Raw genomic sequence first — 21,873 nt, forward strand, 5'->3', positions numbered from 1 at the left:
GGCGAGCGGCCGCCGCATGGCCGAACGCCGCCAAGCTGCCGTAACCCAAGCGACCCAACGGCGGCTTGGGGCGAACGCTATTTCCGAAAAATAGGGGCCGCCTCTAGCGTTAACCCAAGACCCCAAGCGTGGCTTACGTTCTGCGCATGCGCATTTCGACGCCCCAAGCTCTTTGGGGGCCCCAAAGCTTGGGGCCCCCTATTCTAAAACTCTCTATCTTCTTTTCTCCGACCACAAAGCTTTTCATGACAGCCAAGAACGGTTAGTGGAGTGTTTCTTGAAGGAATACGTGTGAGAAATGAAAAACAAAGTTGTCTGTAATTGTACATACGTGTCTTGCTCGAAATCTTTGCCTCAATCTATCGAAAAGGTAAAACTGTTGATGAGCTGCGCTCAAATTTCGCATTAGAAAGTAACGTAATCGTCGGAAATTTTTTTTTCTTTTTCCAAACAGCTTTGCTACTGATAGCTGCCCTCACTGTGAAGGGAGTCTAGCCTGTTGTCAGCGCATTGCCGCAGGGGGCAAAGCCCGGTGCACACTTGCTTGCTGCTTTATCTGTCGCCTCCCATTCAGCGCCTAGTCAGTCTTCAAACGAAGCGCCGCCACCCAAAGCTCTCGTGTGTGCAGGCTGAGGTGCGCCCCGGCTAACAACGTTCCAGCTACAGCCTTCTAGAACACTGTAGCCCGATGAATGAAACATGTTCCCGGCCTATATAGTACGAGTAGTGGCTTTCGTTGCTTCTTTTTTAGTTTGTTTAGCAACATAGTCATGGTGTTTGCATGTGTTTGGCACAAGGCAGAAAAAGGGACCGGACGCCATCTGAAAGCAGTCATCTCGCTCACACAACAACACGGGAAATCCGCGGAAGACAGAAGGTCTCTTTCCCTCCACAGAAATGGCTAAGCAGAATCAGGTGTACAAAAAGCAGTGCTGTCATAATTTCAACCTGCCAGCTAGAGATCCAAGGAAATACCATGACTACGCGAAATTGGATTTAATTTCGCCTACGCTGTCTGCTTTATTGAGTCAGTCTTAGAGTGAGTGTGAGGCGCTAAAGGGTAGCGTTCGAGATATCACGCAAACCCTCGAAGCTTTCTTCTCGAAGTCTTCCTTTTCTTCAGACTTGGTAGACCTTTTAACAGTATGCAAGACAGGTGCTCTCTGGTGCGACTCTAGCCTTGGCAGCATGCATAAAGGTACTTCATCTCCTCGGGTCATCTATACAAGATTTTATAAAGGGCTGAAGGGTGCTGCTATATTGGGGAGCTGGGCTGCTCTCGATGCACAGGAAAGTGTTCACTTCCCCCCTTAGCAGCCCAGTCAAACCGGTTTCTCCAATGGTCGTCAAGAAATTATAGGGACACTTATTAAAACGATCTCATAAAGTCGTAAGCTAAAATTACAGCCCGTTTTAGCCAAACCCAACGAGCAGCGGGTCGCATTCAAGGTCCAAACGTCCTGGAGGGCTGGACTTCGATGTCACCCTCTCATCTCAATAGGTAAGAAACACTCCACGGCGGGTCGGGCCCAGCCCGTGCGGACTTCAATCACCGAGTGTGAAGAGACGCTTTGTAGCTTTCCTCGATATAAACCCTACTTTGTGTCAGTTAAAAATTTCAGTTTAGTGGTTGCGTTATTTCTGCAGCGTTGAACCAGCATCACTTTTTCGTTTTATATCGTGACGTATCAAACACAGGAAACTATGCTTTGGATAAGAAGCCGTTGAAAGCCGACATAAACATATGGTCCACCCCCCTACACTGAAGCTGATCTTGGCAAAGTAATGGCAAAGTAAGAACACTGGCACGCTGACTTGTGTGGGATATTTAAATTCCTTAAGTTATCGGATAAGGTGACCGAGGTCTCAATTGCTAACACAAGTGGTGAATTCCATCTTAATGCAGGATGCTTTGTATTCTTTTCTGCTAAGTTTGGACGCGAACTTCTAGATTGTCGTTTCACTGAATCGAGGCGCACTTCTCGGTTCTGCGGCTGTAGCGACAATATAGGTGCCCAGCGCCCCCCCCCCCCCCCCCCCCTCGCCAGTGCGTCTATACTCCTGCGTGCAGCTTTTAAAGTGTGCTGTTTGTGCAATATCCAATTTGTTCCATGTAGCTTTTGGCACAGGACAACGGTGTACAGTAAACGAAGGCCCTCTCCCTCGGGACGAACCTGCCTACGTGCTTGATGCTAAATCCCTGCTTATGCTTACCCTGCCCCACATTGCACACACCAGCCAGTTTTTTTGGTGCAGTGATGACTATCAGGACGTCACCTTTCTGAGCCACGTTTTTTAAGCGGTGGGAGATTTGATAGTAATATGAAATGGCAACGGGTCTTGTACTTAGCGCTTCTTCAGCTCAGCGGGGCTCCTCTACAATAGCATCATTAGCAAGGTCCTTTAAAACAGGGTGACCACCTCACAGGGCAATCCTGCACTAATCGTTTACATTGAAACATCCATGCTATGTGTCATTTTATGTAGACAGGATTTGTCAAGAGCGGCATGCAGGTAGGTTTTAGCAAATACCCTTCGAAGCTTAGAAGGAGCATGACTGGTGGTTTAAAATACCTTCTTTTTTAGCGAGGCTAATACCACCAGCACACTTTGATTTTTCGAACAGCAACAACTGTATTTAAGAACTAACTGTAAGCACCCTTGTGCTGGCACCTCATAACTGAAGCCAACAGGAAAGTGCATTCGGCAAAGATTCATAGAACCCGGTTCGGCATTATCATACACCCGTCATGCGTGGGTCTGTCATAACAAACGGCCTTACAATCGTCGGGCATTACCATGAATGAAACTTATTCTGACTACAGAACGGTGTTAAAATCAAATAAATGATATTAAAGAACCTTACTCCGGTACATGACTTCAACAGGTTAACACGAAATGCTAACACACCCTTTGGATATTGAAAATGAAACAACTCTTTTGTGAAATTGTGCTCGGTGCTCACACGCTATTACTTCACCAATGATATTAAAACCCATCTAAAAAGAACTATCTTAAGAACATAGATAAACTAAAAGTTAATGTTATAGAAGAAAAACAATGCATTGTAATTACGTGCCGCACATATTAATGCACGATATGATTGTGCTAATTCGCAACAAAGAAAAAAATGATAAAAGAAATACGAAAATTCTGCTTGTTTCTGCAAACACATGACAAAGATTGAACCGGGCCCTTGAACTGCGGTTTATTTTATTGGAGCTCTTATCAGCACAAATTCATTGCTGTTTGCTTATTTTCCTTTGGTTTTGTTGCGAATTGTGATTTACACTTTTTATGAAAATTTTATGTAAAATCTTGCTAACCAGATAGTCACGAAACACTGTCAAGAAACACTCCTCATGCGTCGACTACTCATGGAAGCTACTCTGAAGAAGAAAAAAATAATAAACGTGTGGCAGGGTCGCAGCAGACCACCCCACCTCGGTCTTTTGTGTTCAACATTTCTACTGCGCGTCCAATCTCTTTTGGACGCACTTTTTTTTTTCTGGACCTGATTTTGCTTGAATGGCAAAGAAACGTTAGCAGTTAGAAACGGCCGTCCTGTGTATTGCGCTGGTCCCATCGTGTTCTGTGAGGCTGGAAACAGCGACATCGCTCTCGGTGACTCCCTGCAGCTCTATAGTGTTGTTTTTAGACTTTTCTTCACCACGAGCGCCTGGGAATTTTGTGGCTTTCGTTCCTGCTTCTTTTAGCTGCTACGCCTGTGCCCCGTTCCATTACATCTGTTTTCTATACAACACATGCTCAGTGGAGGAGAAAGTGTGTGGTCACTCGTGCATTTCGTGTTTCCGCGTGCTTTTTCTTACCACAGAAACTATGCCTTTGGTGGCAGGTTTGCCCTCGCCCCTCAAACTCTGTATCTTTCCCTCCCTCACCTCACCTCCTCTGCCTTCTCTCACCCTCGCCCTCCCGAATTTTTCAGCGCCGATTCTTCCTCGCCCTCACCTCATTGAACCAAATCCTCACTAGTTGAGGGTGAGGACGCCCTCATGAGGGTTCACCCTCGTGAGAATGCTCGTGTCGGTTGTCAGCATAAAAAGACGCACGCGTTTGTGTGACTGCTCCTCACCTTGTGATGCCCAGTAATAGCTGCTATCGCGCTATTTGTGCCAGTGCATATCCTCCCATACCCAGTAGCTGGCCCGCCGGCACCAAATGAGTTCCATTCCTCCAGCCGAAGGCGGTTGACGTACGGCGAATGGCGCAAGATGCAGCACTATAGAATTAGGGTGCCTCGATGCGCGCCCGCTCTCAGCGCATCGAGGCACCCTAACTAGAATTGAGCGCGAGCGCCATCTGGAGCGAAAGGCGCTAGTGTCGACCTAGGGGAGCAAGTGGGATCACGTGACTCCTCTTACTGCTGCTGAAGCAGACGCTCGACTGAATTTTGGCGTTTTAAAAGCTAATAGTCGCGTTTATTTCTATAGTTTGGGTTTATAAAGAGTTCCAGCCTCGCACTTTTTGATCTTGCATCATTACTGAGGCTGCTGAAGTTTATTTAGGCTGTTGGTACGGTCTGTTACTGCTCTGTACCCGGACGTAAGCGAGGGAACCCGGCGCAGCTCCCATTGCTACCCGAAACATATATAAGCTCACAGAATCTTCCTTAATCAAGATTTGAATGGGCAAAGAAGGGAGTAATCCTTCCCATGATGTGCGCAGTAGATATTTCAGCGAGCAAGATTTCGTCTATGGAATTGGCCCTAAACAGTTCGGCGAACGGGAGAAGAAATGGCGCGCGCGTTTTAATTTGCACTTATCACTTGTGAAGCTAACGATACTATTGCTGCAAGGATGGAAAAGATCCTGGCTTCTGCATGGAACAGTACGCTCCCAAAGAAAGGAAGGATCGTGTGAAAGCCAGGGTCTCAAATTATTCTAAATGAACGCGTTGACACGGAAATTCCACTGTGAACTAGAAGACTCTGCCACCTCGGGCAGCGGTGAGCATTGTGAGAAATGACAGTCTGTGAATAAACGAAAGATAATGCATTGCACGCATGTTGTGATGTGCTGATCGAGGTATTCGTAAAAAAAAAAGAAAAAAAAACTACTGCGCGCGGGGAAACCAAATATCAGCTCTACACAGTGCCACTGCCGGTAGTCAGTGAGCAGGAATTCGCTGTGTGGAATGCACGTCTTCACACTTGCTATAAAAATTAATCAACGTCATCCCCACAGTCAAAGTTGTCGGCTCTACTCCACCAGATGTGTAACAGTTGTGACACAGAAACAACTACTGTGGCCGCTGAGCGAGAGCACTGAGACAGCTGAACCAGCGAACGAGGGCACCAGGAACGGGGCCCACACTTCAACGTCGTCTACTTCGTCCCATTTCGCTCCTTCTTCTTCTAGCTCTACACGGGTCAATACGTTCTATATTTATATTAAAAGTTCTTCGCAAGTGGAAACAGCTACCAGTTCCTGGCGTACAGCTTCAGGGTTGGGAGATCAACCATATCACAGCTGGTTCGTGAAGTGTGCATTGCTATATGAAAGGTGCTCAAACCAATGGTGCTGAGGCGGCCAGATCATAGACAACTGAAGATTATTGCCGATGGATTTATGTGGAAGTGGAATTTTCCAAACTGTGTTGGTGATATCGATGGGAAACCTATTCATTTGGATGCAACGCCAAATTCTGGCTCTGTGTATTTCAACTATAAGCGCAGCTTTAGCGTCAACCTCATGGCATCCTGCGATGCTGGCTACAGATTCACAAGTGTTTATATAGGGGTATTTGGCAGCGAAAGCGGCGGTGGTGTTTTTTCAGCGTGCGCGCTTGGCGAAATCGTTGAAAACGTACCCCAAGCTGCCTTGTCCAATGATGGCGCTGAGCTCCCGTTTGTAATGGTAGCAGAAGACGCATTTCCCTTAAAACATAACCTAATGAAGGCTGGTGTCCAACCACTAAACACACTGAAAAGGGTGCACAACTTCGAGCACGGCGGTGCGTCGAAAATGTTTCCGGAATTTTGTGTGCACGTTGGAGGGAGTCTGAGAATGCGGTTGCAGTCTCAGCTGCTTGCTGTTGTCTGCACAATTACCTGATGCAGGAAGGGAGGCAGCCAGCTGGCTATTGTCTACCGCAGTTTGGAAATACTACGAACAGTGCAGGTGCAGTCATCCCAGGAGAAACAGCACTGAACCCATGCCACAAATAACTATACAAGGCTCTAATGATTATTCCAAGAAAGCGTCGGAGACTGCTTTGGTGCTTATTTTCATGGGCAGCGTTCCGTGAGCTGGCAATGGGTTTAAATGCAAGTTGAGCCGCTTTTTTTTTTTTTTTCTGTGGCATCCAGTTCAAGCGACATATGCCTTGACAACATCGTGATTTGCCTTAATTGTGCGCTGTACTTTTGCTATGACTGTATTGCATAAGTGTTGATGCATCACTAATAATGATGTAGATGTTTTGCGAACGCAAGCGTCGTTTTGATAAGGATTACTTCGGTCGCAAAGGAAATTTGCACTGCATAAAATTTTTGTAACAAGATTGCTCGGTAATTTACGTGAAATAATAATAAACAGAAAATTTTCACTTCAATTATTTTCTCGATCTTATGAACCTGAGGGGCACTGTGTACAGATCGAGAGGTAGAGTAAACATATGGAACGTTTCTGGGATATGCTAGGAAAAAAGAGCAAAATACAGCACGAAAAGACAATAGCAAAATGAGCAAAATTACAGCACGATGCAAACATAAATCAAGTGATATAACAGCAAACAACATATAACAACATGTAAAGCAGAAAGTAAAGCAAAAGTTGCATCTAGTAGAAGGGCATGAAGTGTTCAACAATTTCACTTTCATACATTATCTGGCGACGAGCTTGATTTTTGTGCTGTCCTCCTACGTTGAAAAAAAAAATAAGACAAATGCACTCATTTAATCCAGGCTCTTATAGGAACTATTACCTATATATGTAAAAAAACAAAAAGAAATCTTCCCAGCATATTGTTTTCAATCTGTCCCACAAGCTGTTTGCACAACACATGGGAAGCATGGCCCAATGAGGATCATGCACACTGCAATAGTTAATTGGGCTGCTGCTGTCGCTCCAGCCATTTAGTGGAGAGGGTGATGCTTGTAGGCGTTATAGTAACTGCACAATTATCTTTTGTAGTGCATATGATCGTCATTGGGCCAAGTTTCCCCTGTTATGGCAGTGCTGCCAACCGCCTCCGAGACGGAGTATATTGCATCACACGGAAGAAAAAAACACATTCCAAAACTTTAGAGCTTCTCCTCCTTTAAACATCTGTATCATTCAGCGGGAATGCTTCCTCAACCAATAGTGTGTGGATTTTGAGTTTTAGATGCTCTTTTGTACGCTCATCCACCTAACCGAGGAGGCCTTTCAAACTAAATGGGAAGTATTCGTCCTCATCTCCTAACACGGCAGTTGTTTTTAGATCATTTAGCCGATAGCGATTCGCTTGGAGCATTGACAACATTAAATCATCCAAGTCGCTCTTCTTGTGCGCTTGTTTTTAGCCGATGCAGCCGTTTCTCCTGAACAGGAAGATGCACTTGCGGCAGACCTACTATCTCCCTCGTTACTTGGCTCTCTTGATGCTTATGGAGGGGGCGACACTTGCATAATATCGTCAGGAAGTGAAGTCTCCTCCTGAGTGCTGTCAACGTAGAACGTGCGGCATAGTCCAACAGATGCAACCTCAAGTGGCTGCAGAGTCAGAGGAACTACAGCTGCAGTTTCGTCTCTTTTCGCCAGGCTGCATTCAGTAATGACAAAAACTCATTAGACGCCCATATTCACACAAACTAAGGGATGATTGAAATTACGAAGAGAACAGTGCAACGCAAATCTGTATCACATAGGGCTGTCTTTAAACTTGCTGTTAACATTGACAAGCCAATGTGCCCAACTGTACAGGCTGGTTTTAGCTTGTCAATATTCCACTCTTGGTCGCCGTTTGTAACCGTACAACTGAGCATAAATGCTAGAAATTTTCTCTTGAATTAATTAGGCTCCGATGAAAAAAAAAATTCTCCGGCACTACATGTGACGGTACATACTGTTTTTTTTTTTTCCTTCAATAAAAACTATAAACTACAGCAGAGCAAGGAACTCGAAATGTGAAGGGATTGGGTTCGAGCGCATGCCTGTCCACCGCAGGCAGTGTGACAGTGGCCTTGCACGCCAGTTTGCGTCCTCACTCTTCCCCAATACTCTGTCGGCAAACGTTGGATGCTGCCGCTCACAAGGGTTCCCCAACATTCGGTCAAAGGAGCAAGGCGGTGCGTGATGCCCGCGGGGAGTTCCCATCTGGCCCGTAGCGGAGGGAGTCTTTTTGTTTCGAGGCGAAGGCCCCATCTCAGTCGGTACATCCTTCTTTTTCGACAACCTCCGTTCGCACGTACTCCTGGCGCGCGGTCCTTCAGTAGCGCCTCTCACGTGAACCACTTTACGAATGTCGAAAAGGGATCTTCGAGACGTTTCGGTGCGGCGACTGAAAAGGTCGTGCAGCTGTCTCTAAACAATGAGTCAAGACAAACTATCCACGGAACGTGTCCCATTAATCCCCCTCCCTTCGGCAGATGCTGTTTTCATTTCCTCTTTTACAGCGGTCTTCTTAAAAACACCAGTGGTCCGCGCCAGCTCGGTTCTACGGTCCGACCACAACCTTGCCAAGCATCGGCATTTTGCTGCAGGGCAACACTGTTGTCAACTTGTTGTCAACGAAGAAAGTCCTACAAATGCCTGGACGCGTCCGACAAAGCACTAAAAATATCTAAAACCAAAACGGAACAGCGGGAGCGGAACAGTTGCTTCAATGTGCTGCCCTCCTGCAGCCCAGCGCTTAACTGCCTGCATTTCTTCGTCAAAATACGCCCGCTGCATCTAAAATTATCAACCCATGCTTAGCAGCAAAATTCCACAGCTACTGAGTAGAAATAAAGCTAATAATTCGCTCTTACCTTAGGTGGTGTAGCACGTTTCCCCGTGTGGCGGTTTCCGCGTGTCGGAGGCAATGGGCCATCTATCCCCGTAATGCCGAAATCCCGTGAAGTAAGCGCCACGCGTGTGTTTCCCCGTGGACGAGCTTGTGCGCGTTTCCTTCTTCTTTCTTTTTGTGAAGGGCGCTGGACCAGGCGACTGGGTTCTGCGAAAAGGGGGAAAATGGCCTTTTCTTCCCCATTCTTTCTTCGAGCGTTGTACAAATAATCTCTATGCTTAAGAAACAGCAAAGCCTTTGATTTTGACAACATTTTTTGCTATGTCGAAAACAGCAGCTGGTGGTTGTTAACCAACTAAGTGCATATAAGTAGTGGTGGTCCATGGCGTGTGAATACTGCAACAGAAGATACGGGAACATATCATGCGGCTACTACAGGTGTCTAATAAGCCTCCCGGCATGTCAAATTTCAACACGCTTTGTTTTTGTTTGTTTTTTAGAGAGAGTGCAACTGGATAAAAAGCAAAATAGCAAAGCCCAAGGTTTTTGTCTAATCTTTACGGCACTGTCCGCTGCAATGAATAGAAGCTATCTTGAGGCCAAGTTAAGAGGTTTCTTTTTTGTTTCGAAAAGCGCCAAATGCACCTTGGCAGAAACAAAGCAAAAGGCAGCGTTAATTTTTTTTTTTTTTTTATCCACAGGAACACATTGGAAGGCTATAAGTGACAGCTTCGAAGATCTTTGAGCAAACTAAAAATTGCAGCTGAACTTCACCTAATTCTGTGCCCAGATTTGGCTCTTTTCAGGAAAAAGAAATGCGTTCTTAGTAGGGTCTTTCTATTTTTTTCCTTGCTTTTCTTCGCGCTTTAAAATTACAGACAACTCGCTTTGCGAACACTTTTGCTTGGGAACAAAACTGTGTATCTTAGGAAATGACAATTATATACGAATCGCATATTTGACGATTCACATTCCTTGAACATTGGATTAAAGCGCTTGTTGAAAAGTAGCTACCGCTTTCTTGAGTGTGACATGGACACCAGGCCATCATACAGCCGCACCAATGGGCGCTGCAGGCTCTCCTCCGCGAGCGCTCTACGGCCGCATGATCGAAAACAAACCAAGGCTAACAAAAGGCAAAAAAGAGTAGCACGCCCTCCTTACCCTCCCTCCTTCTCTCCCCACCCATCCTCTTTCAACCCTCTCCAATGTTCCAAGAAGTGAGGAGGGGTGCCTTGTCAAGAGAGGTTGTCCGCAGTGGGAGAAGGACAAAAGGATTCTAAAAGCGGGGGGACTCGAAGTCGGGGGAGAAAGTGACAGTGACCTGGGTTTCGACACTTTCTTTTTCGTGCACACCCCGCGTCAACCAGGAACATCCATAAGAATCCATGCTTTCTTCACGTCCGCTGCGCCACTTCCAGACTTTACGTACACCTTTCGTAGTCGGAGGAACCTCTGTCCGAGATAGTTCCAGCGGTGCTGTGACACTGCCGCTGCATTGAGCATAGAAAAAGAACGTGTTTACACAATACAAACAACACATTGCACACGCTTAAAACGGCGTACGCCTAAAGGAAGCTGGCTGCTGCCGTATTTCTAGCCGAGCATGATGTTTATATCTACACCGACGTAGAAGTGAGCTATATGAACGTTAATTACGGCCTGCCAGTTGGGCAGGGTAAAACCCTTCTATCTGGAAAGTAGCGAAACTCTCCTCCCTTCGGCTGCTTTCCTCCTCAATTCTCCTCTGATTTCACTCTCCCACCGGCGGGAGCGCTGCGCACGGCACGCTGAACCTGCCTGCGCTCGAGGGGCGCCGCGGAAGGGTCAATGACAGTGAATGGCGGGGGCTTTTTGCGCTGCCCTTTAAAGCGTTCTTTTAAATCTGCTTTGCACAGGTAACTACTAATCGATTTGAAAATGTTATGTTTTGTTTTAGCGGCACATATTGTTCGCAATAACAAAGAAGGAAGGAGAAGACATGCTCAAAACGGCAAGAAATGTTTGCACTCAGCATCGCGCTCGGGTACTCTGAAGAATCAAGAACGGGAAATAAACTGAGCAGGCAATTATGGTGTCATCTGTGTTGGGTGACAGATAGATGACCCTGAATGAGAGCCAATGGCCCCTTCAGAAATCTTCTGCATCTTTGCGCGTGAGCGGCAAACCGGCGAATTCTAACATCGATCGCTTCTGGCTAACCTATAAGCAAAAGCGCCGATTGTTGTATGCTTTCATTTTCAAATCACATCTTTAAGAAAACGATGAAGCAGTGTTCCTACAGCTGCTAACCAGAGGCAGTGTAGGTGAAAAAAGTAGCTTTTATTTCTTCGCAAAATAAATTGATCGGCAAAGTGACTCAGGCAAAATAGGGTCTTATTTTATTGTCACAATACTGGTTTGCTTTAAAGGTCGTATGATGTGGCACATACAAAATACACAGTTCCAAATACAGAAGAAATGTAGCGATAAACACTGTTGCACATTGGAACCAAGTAGCATCTTTGATTGTACTGACAAGCACTGGTCGCTTTGAAGAGGGTCCTAAGACTGGCGCAGGCACATTAATTGAAAACACACATTTTCAAATAAAAATAAATGCACAGAAAAACACTGTTAGACAATTGGAAGATGCTGAGAAACCTTGACGAAATGAAAAGATATGAAAACGAAGTGCAAACAAATAATTTTCGTAGAAACATTTTTCACACACGCTACAATCCAATTTTAATTTCGATGATTATAAGCTTCAGATATGCACGAGAATATCTTTAAAAAATGCAAGCAGTTACCAGAAATTTTTAACAATTTACAGATTCATTCAGGCGACAGGTAAAATATTAATTGTATGCAGATTTTCAAACCACAACTTTCACAAATGTTTCAAATTAATGAAACATGAAATTACGAATGTATATTGTCACCGAAACTGAGCTGCAGCGACCCGCATGCCTACGCCTTTGCTACCGCATTTACTACTATTCACTGGAGATATTTTGGAGGCTTCATCTCGGACAAAAATCTGGATCCGTACTTTCACGAAAACACTCACAATCTCTTTTACAACATCGTGGCAGGCTGGGAAGCAAGATACCAATGAAATGCTATCTTTTATCCGGGCCTGCAGTTGTGCAGTACTGATTGAATTTTTGAGGAGACCCTCTCTCTTACTGCGGAAAAAGTTCTCAGGAATTTTTACAGTTTCGATTACGGCTGGCGATGGGTTCGTCAGTGACATATGAGACTGTGAAAAGTTCTTCAACTCAATTAACCTTGCCGGTGCCGTGTTGGTAATCAGCGAAGCGCGGCAGTTGTTCTGTTCTACTATTTTATGTTCTGTTTCTGTTCTACTTGAACACTGAAACGCGCAGCAGCACGGCATCGCGTGCTCGAAACTGCACGCGCGCAAGCCACAGGAATGGTACGACGAGGCAGTTTAATGGCGGCAGCGAGAAAATAAAAAACAAGCAAAACAAGATTTTGCGCGCGCTGATGACGTGTTTGTCACGTCAGGGGGCCCGGCAGCAAACGACAAACCAGAAAACCCGCCCTCACTCTCTCTTTGGAGAGGGGAGCGTAGAGGAGCGAAGAGGAAAGCGCTGGGAGAGGGAAACGGCGGCAAAGATCTTACAATTTCGCTACTTTCCAGAGATAGAGGGGCTTTAGGGCAGGGTGGTGACAGAATCAAAAGAGGGCAATGGCTGATTATGTGTTACAAAGTGATAGCATAGTCCGTCCTCATGCATAGACACTCCTGCAGACTCATAGTACGAACCGTTCCCATAGACAGCCTTGAATGTGTTGGTTTACGGTTCGACTCTACACCGACGGTTGTCACATGTTGCGAATATCACTTCTGGGCTACATCTCATGCTGATTTAAACCAAACCAATGACGCACTCGTGCGAGATTTCGGGAGCCCACCTCTGTACCAGAAATCGCCGCTTCACAGAGTGTGATAGCGACACAGCAACAACGCCCTGAAAACACCTTGGCAGGGTCCTTATCCCACAACATAAAAGCCTTATTGCAGACACATCGGTAATTAATGGCACGCCGGTATATCCGATGGGCTGCGAAAATGCACTGCAACAAACGGGCAGCCCATTACCGTCAACATTATCAACACGACAAGGCATTCGATCGTTGACAGTTTGTCCACAAATTAAAAATCGAAGATCACTTACTGGTTTGATTCAGTGCACAGGCTATTTACAACCATGCATCATTTTGCAGTTGCTTGTCACGGTGCGACTTCAGCCGCTGATCATAAAGAACCGGCCTCTGCCGTACTTCTTCGATGAGCAGCTCATCATTGCACAGCGAAGACACTTCTGCACTGCACAGTGTACGTCAAGTTGTGGACAGAATCACTGACACAAGACGAACACTGGCAAACGAAACAATCTAGCAGTGTTGAAACGTCGAATGGTATCCGTATGCGCGCGAAGTCTGGGAGGACCGGAAGCCTCATGACCGGAAAGGGAAAACCGAAACGACTGTGCTCATTGGTCGCGCGGTAACAGACGCATATGTAATAAGTCCAGCCCACTTATAACGAACTTGATCGTCACGCGGCATTTGTTCGTTGTATACAAAGTTCGTAGTGGACCACCTATAATACGGGCAAAAAGAGCAAGCGAGACGAAAGTTAACTTTATTTTTGAAAAAAGTCCGTGATGCATGTCTGCTTCTTCAAAGCTGATCGCATCACTGCCGTTTCTAATTTTTCCAGCACGGTAATATAATCATCGCCAAGGCATCTGCTGCGCACGAGTTCCTTAAGCGACGCGATGTAACCGATCACGGTTGAAGCGTTCACAGCGACCGGCGGTAGAGCAGCATCCTCGTCATCGTCCTCGTCGGCCTCTGGGCAGTCAGGAAGGGCTCGCACTTCACGCACAATAGCTTCGTCAGTGCATGGCTCCGCAATGTCGGCGTCGGCATCAGCAGAAACGAAATCGTCCCAGGCAACGTCAGGTCTGGCCATCTGCGTGTCAACGACGCGTTGCCACAAGTCCTTGTGCGACCGGCCTTCCGGTGGATGATCTATGGCGTCCTCGGTGCCTGGGCCCATAAAACCCGCCTTGCGGAAGCAATTTGCTATGCACTATCTATGCACTCCGCGGTGAGTTCCATCCACGCCGCTTTCAACATCTCCACGGCGGCAAGCAAGCTGATGCGAACTGGCATGGCAGCATCAATCGCGATCAACAGGCGTTGGATGACGCGCCGCCGGTAGCACACCTTGAACGCATGAATGATGCCCATATCCAGCGGCTGAATTTTGCCGGTTGCATTGGGAAGCAAGAAGAGCACTGTCACCGCACTCAAGGAAGGCTGCACATGGTGCGCCGCACAGTTATCCAGCACGAGCAGGACCTTCCTGTTTTTTCGTGCCATGTCGCGGTCGAACTCGACAAGCCACTCGGCAAATAAGTCACGACTCATCCAGGCTTTTGTATTGCTCCTGTAGCGTACGGGCACGTAGCTTCCAAAGCATCGCGGCTTACGTGACTTGCCAATGACAAAAGGCAGCCGCCGGTCACTGCCGTCCATATTGACACACAGAAGAACGGTTATGCGCAACTTGCTGTTCTCCCCTCCTGCGCACTTGTCACCCCTCAAGGCATGCGTTTTAGATGACAACATCTGATAAAAAAACGCAGTCTCGTCGGAATTGTAAACGTCCCGTGGAGCATAGCTCGTGATTGTTGGGAGGTTGTCGGAAAGCCACGCATCGACGTCCTCGTTGTTCACAGACGCGGCCTCGCCGACGACCGCCTTGAAAACAATTCCGTGGCGAGCCTTAAACCGGTAGAGTCATCCACTGCCTGGGCTGAAATCGGGAAAGTCCAAAAGGGAGGCGAAGTCTTTAGCCTTGGAGAGCATCAGCGGTCCACTGATCGGAAAGTTACGAGACCGGGCGTCAGCGAACCACTTCAGCAGTGCGTCCTCAACGTCCGCGTAGGTCGCCTTCCGAAGGCGATTTCTAGTCGTCGGGTCGGCATTCACGGTAGCACCAAGAATCTTTTCCTTGCCCTTAGCATAGGCTGAAATGGTCGATTTCGACAGTCCGTGCTTCTTGACCAGTTCGCAGTTTTTTTCACCTTGAGCAAGTTCATTAACAATGGCCATCTTCGTTGCGATGTCGACAGCTTTCCTTTTAGCACCTGAAGAGGTCGGCTTACAGTCCTCCATCGCACCAGGCGCAAGTCAAGCCCTTGGGCTCACGCGTTGAAGCAGCCTTCAATTCCCCGATCTGGGAAAGGCACGGATGCGGCAACGATGTCAACGCAGTGCCATCGCACAGAAAGAATCGACGGCGCAATGCGCTCAGCGCGGGGTTACGGGGTGGCAACGGAGCAACAAATGGAGAACCGGTTTGAGCCGGTAGAGCAGGGGCCAGATCCCGCGACGGTTCCGTTCGGGAACTGGTTCCTTTCGCCGCTCCAAATTGGTTGCTGCGTCACGTCCGGCGTGACCCCCAAAACTTCCGGAGGCGGCTCCACGTTTTTCGCCTACGTCACGGAGCGGCACGGGGCGGGGCCACCGCTCCGAAAGGAACCTTTTTGCCGGCCGGCGCAGGAACCGCGACGAGTTGATCTGCTTCGAGATGGAACCGCTCTGCGCTCGCTGTGGCGCCTCATGGCCGTAGTCGAGCGATGGCGCGCGCCGCGCAGCTGCTTGAGTACGGCCGTGGTATCCTTTTTTTCTTTGTGTGTGTGTTTTTTTTTTTGGTCAGCGCTTTGCGGGTTTAGTAAACTGACGCAGTAAAAAAAAGAAAAAAAGAAAAACGAGACAACGCCAACAACGCCTTCTACATGTCTCAGGAGGTTTTGCGGCAACACTGGCTAAGGCTGCGTGCCGATCGCGAAGCGAAGTGGGGACGAAGGGGTATGCCGGGCTGCCGTCAGAAGCAAAGGTGCTCTACGCGCTTCGATCGCTACTTTACGATCGGGAGCTCTCGGCCAACAGCAGTGCGACCATTTGAATCCGGCAGTCGTAGAGACAAATAATTCGCGTCCGTAAGTGCGGGCTGAGTTTTCCCTCCTTCTACATCAGCGGAAGGGGAGCAGACGGTGGCTGACTGGGTTGAGTGCAGTCGGAATCCATGTGTCATCGGCTGCGTCCTACATTGACAGCTATTCACTGAAAGGTCGCGCATACTCACGACGCTTGAGCGGCCGATAAGGCTACGGACGCTGCCCCGCTACATAGGCAGGCGCGGACGCGCCGGCGCGGTGCCGGTATCAAGCAGCTCGTTCGTACTCGCAACGGCGGCAGCAACTCCTCCGTCAAAGAGCTAGCGTGATTCGGACTGCATACTACGGGCGTTTTAGACATCGTTATTAGGATATTTGCCACTCTGTGCGAAAGGCAGAACTTACAAAAACTTCACAGCGAGCGAGAAAGCAGACGACGACGCCGCGCGCGCAACACTATCTAGCGGCGAAGAAAGGTACTCATGAGCCAAGATAATTGCTTGGCAGTTGTTAACAGGATGCTTCTAAGAATATTTCAGTCTATTATTCACTAGTTTGCATTACTATGTAATTATTAGATTTATTTCGTGCTTAACACCACTTTGGTACAAGTATTTGGTACCAGAAAAAGCCACATGCATGGCCACATGCTCGTGATGGACACGCCTACAATCTGGGGCCATCGCTAATTGGCCGCTGTCTTTCCCGTCTTCGCCGTGAGGTGGCACCCGCTGCCTTGCTGACGTCAAATTGACGTCATCTTGAAAGATAACGGTTCCCGAAAGGAACCTCCGCTGGATACGGCCCCAGGCGCCTGACTTTCCGGATTGGCCGACGCAGATCACGTGGATGCATCACAGCTACGCGGGCGGCGCCACTTTCTCTTTCGTCACCGCGCGCGCGCGCTTTATCGTTTTCATTTTTCAACGCGCGCTTTTTCTTTTTTTACTTTATTTTACCCTCAAAGGAGCGCCGGGGGACGCTTTGTGCGCTCTGTGTTCGGGTCGTGTCAGGGGAACACAAAGTGCGCGAAATTCGCCTGCCGCGGGTTCGCAGTCGAGCGAAACCGAGTGTTGAGGCCACAACAGTTCGTTCTATGTGAGACACTGTGCCATTGCCCCAATATATATTTTGACGGTAGCACCGCCCTCGTTCGTACTAAGAGAGCGTTCGTTATATCTGCGGCTGTTATAAGTGGGCTGGACTAGTGCGTCTCCTCTTCTTTTTAGTTCTTTCAGTCCTCTTGCCCACCCCTATTTTTCTTTTCTTGTTTTCGTTGTTTGTCGTCATTTACCAGTGCCCCCTTTCGCGCTCGTGCACCCGTTTACTCGCAACCACTGTGATGTGCCCGCTTTTCTGTGGTACGGCCGATCGTCACCCCCCACTCCCCATCCTAGAAAAACAAAAACAAAAGAAACAACTCTCAGATTCTTCCTCTTGCGACGTTTTTCCTTTCTATTTTTTCGTCTCCTCTTCTTATTAGTTCTTTCAGTCCTCTTGCCCACCCCTATTTTTCTTTTCTTATTTTCGTTGTTTGTCGTCTTTGACCAATGCCCCCTTTTGCGCTCGTGCACCCGTTTACTCACAACCACTGTGATCTGGCCGCTTTTCTGTGGTACGGCCGATCGTCACCCCCCACTCCCCCTCCTAGAAAAACAAAAGAAACAACTCTCAGATTCTTCCTCTTGCGACGTTTCTCCTTTCTTTCTTTTTTTTTTTCTTATTTGGTTTTTAGTTGCGCTTTTCCCTGCGTCTGGCGTATTCCTATTCGTCTAAAGAAATATAAATATAAGCCCATTTCGCTTCTCGGAATGCCGCCGCCGCAGCGCGGTCTTTTGCCGCTTGTCGACCATGCAGGCATCTCATCGTTTTCAGGGCTAAGGGAGCCTGCGCTGGAGTTTTCCGCGTACCGCCAGCGCCGCCTAGAGGCAGTCGCACCAGTATCTCGGTAGGACGGCTTAGACTGCTGCGGCTGGAGGCGCATAAGAGCGGCTAATTTATCGCGAAACCAGACATACTGTTACGTTTAGAAGCTCTCGGTTGCGACACAAAGATTGCTTTGTATTCTATATTCCACCGCAGCCGTACAAAACACAGTGGCGGTAGAACTCAGCTGGATTCAGGAGGCTGGATGAGTACGGAGGATGAGCTTCTCGTTTAACGCTACTTATTGCGCTTCATGACGTGGCTTCGCCTGCCGTAGCTTACATATGGAGATCTATATATTCGCTTTCATCATTTACGCAGTCTGATGAGAACGTGTCGTGAAGGGCGCCTTTCATAGTGGGCGTGAGCTTGAGGTTTACGCGCGGGTATCGGATCGTTGAGCGTTACTCGTGCACTTGAGGGGGGCCGTTACAAAGTGGACGGCAACTCAAAGTCAATAAAGGACAAAAGTAAGTGGAACCCTGGTGTGCATATTGTGATCATCTATAGATGAAAACCCCAGAGAGTTAACGACCTAACCGAATACGCAGTATTTTGTAGGAAGCGCAGAGTCAGGTAATGTCCTGACCGGCATGCTTTCAGACTTCTTCCTGATTTAAACTATCGCAAATGCATATTGACCCTCCAATAATTTCCCGATGGGTAATTAAAGTAGCCGTGCTGGAAAAGAACTCCAAAATTAGAGAACTAATTCATTCGTTGTTTGCTTCAAATAAAAAATGTATTCCTTCATGAGCCCAGAAAGCGCTTTTTGCGTTTAAGTTGGATATTTTAGTTTGGTGGCTGACGCATCGCTGAAAACATTCGTTCCATATATTTGGTATAGCACATGTACAAATATTCAGGTAGATATTCTTCATGTTCAATCCAGAACAACTTACCTATTGTAAATATCCCGCTGTACGACCTATCTGCTTCACGATTATTGATTGTTGTATAGCACGTATGCTGCGAACTCACCGTGATTGCTTGAGTCTTTTATTTGGCCACGAAATAGGTACGAAATAGACAGGCCGATAGTCGCAGTCGGCGCACAGAGTGGCTGAAGTGGATGGAGGGGCGGAGAGGGGAGGGGTACGTCAATGTAATCACACACATCACACCGTGAAATGGTGCCTGCTGTAATTTTCATACTGTGTAAGGAACAAAGCATATATCAACTTTTTTTTCAAGCTCGCACTGATTTTCTTTTTTGCATTGACCATCATCGATACATACACCATTATTCGATGTAGTTCATTCCTGACTCTTAGGATAAAGAGCGCGAGTTTAGACTAAGGAAATTTAAGGTATGGCAACTCTCCTACACGCTCTCACATTTTAGGGCATCGATAATTTCCGCCCAACATTGATCAACGGAACAATTGTGGACACTTAACTATTTACAGTCGTAGCAGTGTTAGACTTTACATCTGTGTTTCGCAGCGAATCTCGGTGTTATTCGCTTCGAAGAATGAACAAAATACACTTAAAATCACCAATTGCTAGTCGCTCGCTGTCGTAAACAGGCAAGTGTCGAAACGCTACTGCAGGCCTTTGTTTATCTATAGATGCGTTCAACAGCATCACCTATTATATTTCGCGACACACGAGGCACTTTTTTGGTCGACAAATTTTGCCATCATGAAGCTGTTGAATCATAACTGTTCCTCAAAAGGGCAGTATGTAAGTACAGCACGAGTTCAATAACGCGCACAGTATTTCCAAATCCTACCGAATATTAATTTAGCAGGGAGGTCGTTTAATATCGCTGTGATGTATTTACCCGCTACTGGCGACGCTTCAACGCAGGTGAATCTGAATTGCTAGAAAAACGCACGTAATTCACAGTGCAGGGACGCTCCACTCTGCAAGCGCCCCATACAATAAAAAAATTGGAAGGTTTCAACGCTGCTGAACCGACTGTTGAGCGAAAGCATTAGCTGCGGGTGACCGCGAGCGTTCTTCTTCTTCTTCTTCTTTCACACACACGGACACGGCACACAGCGACGAGCGGTTAGACCTGGCGTAGTATTGCTTTCGCAATAAAAACAAAATAAAATGAGGAGGGTTCAACGCTGCTGAACCGAATGTTGAGCGAAAGCATTAGCTGCGGGTGACCGAGCGTTCTTCTTCTTCTACTTTCACACACACGGACACGGCACACAGCGACGAGCGGTTAGACCTGGCGTAGTATTGCTTTCGCAATAAAAACAAAATAAAATGAGGAGGGTTCAACGTTGCTGAACCGAATGTTGAGCGAAAGCATTAGCTGCGGGTGACCGAGCGTTCTTCTTCTTCTTCTTCTTTCACACACACGGACACGGCACACTGCGACGAGCAGTTAGACCTGGCGTAGTATTGCTTTCGCAATAAAAACAAAATAAAATGAGGAGGGTTCAACGCTGCTGAACCGAATGTTGAGCGAAAGCATTAGCTGCGGGTGACCGAGCGTTCTTCTTCTTCTTCTTTCACACACACGGACACGGCACACAGCGACGAGCGGTTAGACCTGGCGTAGTATTGCTTTCGCAATAAAAACAAAATAAAATGAGGAGGGTTCAACGCTGCTGAACCGAATGTTGAGCGAAAGCATTAGCTGCGGGTGACCGAGCGTTCTTCTTCTTCTTTCACACACACGGACACGGCACACAGCGACGAGCGGTTAGACCTGGCGTAGTATTGCTTTCGCAATAAAAACAAAATAAAATGAGGAGGGTTCAACGCTGCTGAACCGAATGTTGAGCGAAAGCATTAGCTGCGGGTGACCGAGCGTTCTTCTTCTTCTTCTTTCACACACACGGACACGGCACACAGCGACGAGCGGTTAGACCTGGCGTAGTATTGCTTTCGCAATAAAAACAAAATAAAATGAGGAGGGTTCAATGCTGCTGAACCGAATGTTGAGCGAAAGCATTAGCTGCGGGTGACCGAGCGTTCTTCTTCTTCTTTCACACACACGGACACGGCACACAGCGACGAGCAGTTAGACCTGGCGTAGTATTGCTTTCGCAATAAAAACAAAATAAAATGAGGAGGGTTCAACGCTGCTGAACCGAATGTTGAGCGAAAGCATTAGCTGCGGGTGACCGAGCGTTCTTCTTCTTCTTCTTTCACACACACGGACACGGCACACAGCGACGAGCGGTTACACCTGGCGTAGTATTGCTTTCGCAATAAAAACAAAATAAAATGAGGAGGGTTCAACGCTGCTGAACCGAATGTTGAGCGAAAGCATTAGCTGCGGGTGACCGAGCGTTCTTCTTCTTCTTCTTCTTTCACACACACGGACACGGCGAACAGCGACGAGCAGTTAGACCTGGCGTAGTATTGCTTTCGCAATAAAAACAAAATAAAATGAGGAGGGTTCAACGCTGCTGAACCGAATGTTGAGCGAAAGCATTAGCTGCGGGTGACCGAGCATTCTTCTTCTTCTTCTTTCACACACACGGACACGGCACACAGCGACGAGCAGTTAGACCTGGCGTAGTATTGCTTTCGCAATAAAAACAAAATAAAATGAGGAGGGTTCAACGCTGCTGAACCGAATGTTGAGCGAAAGCATAAGCTGCGGGTGACCGAACGTTCTTCTTCTTTCACACACACGGATACGGCACACAGCGACGAGCAGTTAGACCTGGCGTAGTATTGCTTTCGCAATAAAAACAAAATAAAATGAGGAGGGTTCAACGCTGCTGAACCGAATGTTGAGCGGAAGCATAAGCTGCGGGTGACCGAGCATTCTTCTTCTTTTTCTTTCACACACACGGACACGGCACACAGCGACAAGCAGTTAGACCTGGCGTAGTATTGCTTTCGCAATAAAAACAAAATAAAATGAGGAGGGTTCAACGCTCCTGAACCGAATGTTGAGCGAAAGCATAAGCTGCGGGTGACCGAGCTTTCTTCTTCTTCTTCTTTCACACACACGGACACGGCACACAGCGACGAGCGGTTAGACCTGGCGTAGTATTGCTTTCGCAATAAAAACAAAATAAAATGAGGAGGGTT

At 47.4% G+C, this 21,873-nt stretch overlaps 2 pseudogenes; one reads left to right on the forward strand and one right to left on the reverse strand.

Annotated features, from left to right (window-relative positions):
- The first annotated feature begins 2,508 nt into the window (after window positions 1–2,508).
- On the forward strand, window positions 2,509–6,285 carry LOC146172276 (uncharacterized; annotated as a pseudogene).
- Window positions 6,286–7,282: 997 nt separating this feature from the next.
- LOC146172277 (uncharacterized) overlaps window positions 7,283–21,873 on the reverse strand; it is a 38,045-nt pseudogene continuing 23,454 nt past the window's right edge.

This window comes from Amblyomma maculatum, unplaced genomic scaffold (genome assembly GCF_055883805.1).
Source record: "Amblyomma maculatum isolate TAMU_Amacu unplaced genomic scaffold, ASM5588380v1 scaffold_13, whole genome shotgun sequence".
Classification (NCBI taxonomy): Eukaryota; Metazoa; Arthropoda; class Arachnida; order Ixodida; family Ixodidae; genus Amblyomma; species Amblyomma maculatum.